The sequence below is a fragment of the Patiria miniata genome, unplaced genomic scaffold (assembly GCF_015706575.1).
Source record: "Patiria miniata isolate m_02_andy unplaced genomic scaffold, ASM1570657v1 HiC_scaffold_24, whole genome shotgun sequence".
NCBI classification, from domain to species: Eukaryota; Metazoa; Echinodermata; class Asteroidea; order Valvatida; family Asterinidae; genus Patiria; species Patiria miniata.
This window is the reverse complement of record NW_024037063.1, coordinates 17,243,089-17,243,601: the sequence shown is the minus strand read 5'-3', so window position 1 is coordinate 17,243,601 and position 513 is coordinate 17,243,089.

The window sequence follows — 513 nt, the reverse complement described above, 5'->3', positions numbered from 1 at the left end:
CTCATACTCGTACTCGGAATACAGGTATTCGTACTCGTACTCGGAAGTACAAGAACTCGTACTCGTACTCGTACTCGTACTCGGAAGTACAAGTACAAGCACTAGGAGACCTGAACTTGTACTCGGAAGTACAAGTAGTCGTACTCGTACTCGGTAACCTAAGTACTCGGCAGTACTTGGAAAAAAGTACTCGACTACAATGTTGGTTACACATTCTATACGTCTGGCATTCCATTTTATTTTGTTTGCATGGGTTTTTTAGACACACTGTATGTGCATTAATTATAGCTGGCTATACATAGATCATCACTCATCACAAGGTGAGGAGGTATTGCAACGAGAAGTGCACAAAGAGGATTTACTCTTGTTGCAATAGACCATTATCATGTTGCGGCCATTGCTTTTTCCCCCATTCAAATCAACGTAACCAAAGCGAAGCTGGAAGGAAAAATAGTCTGGTTCCTTTTTGCTTAAGAACATTATCATTCAGTACTGTTATTGGATACAGGGAAC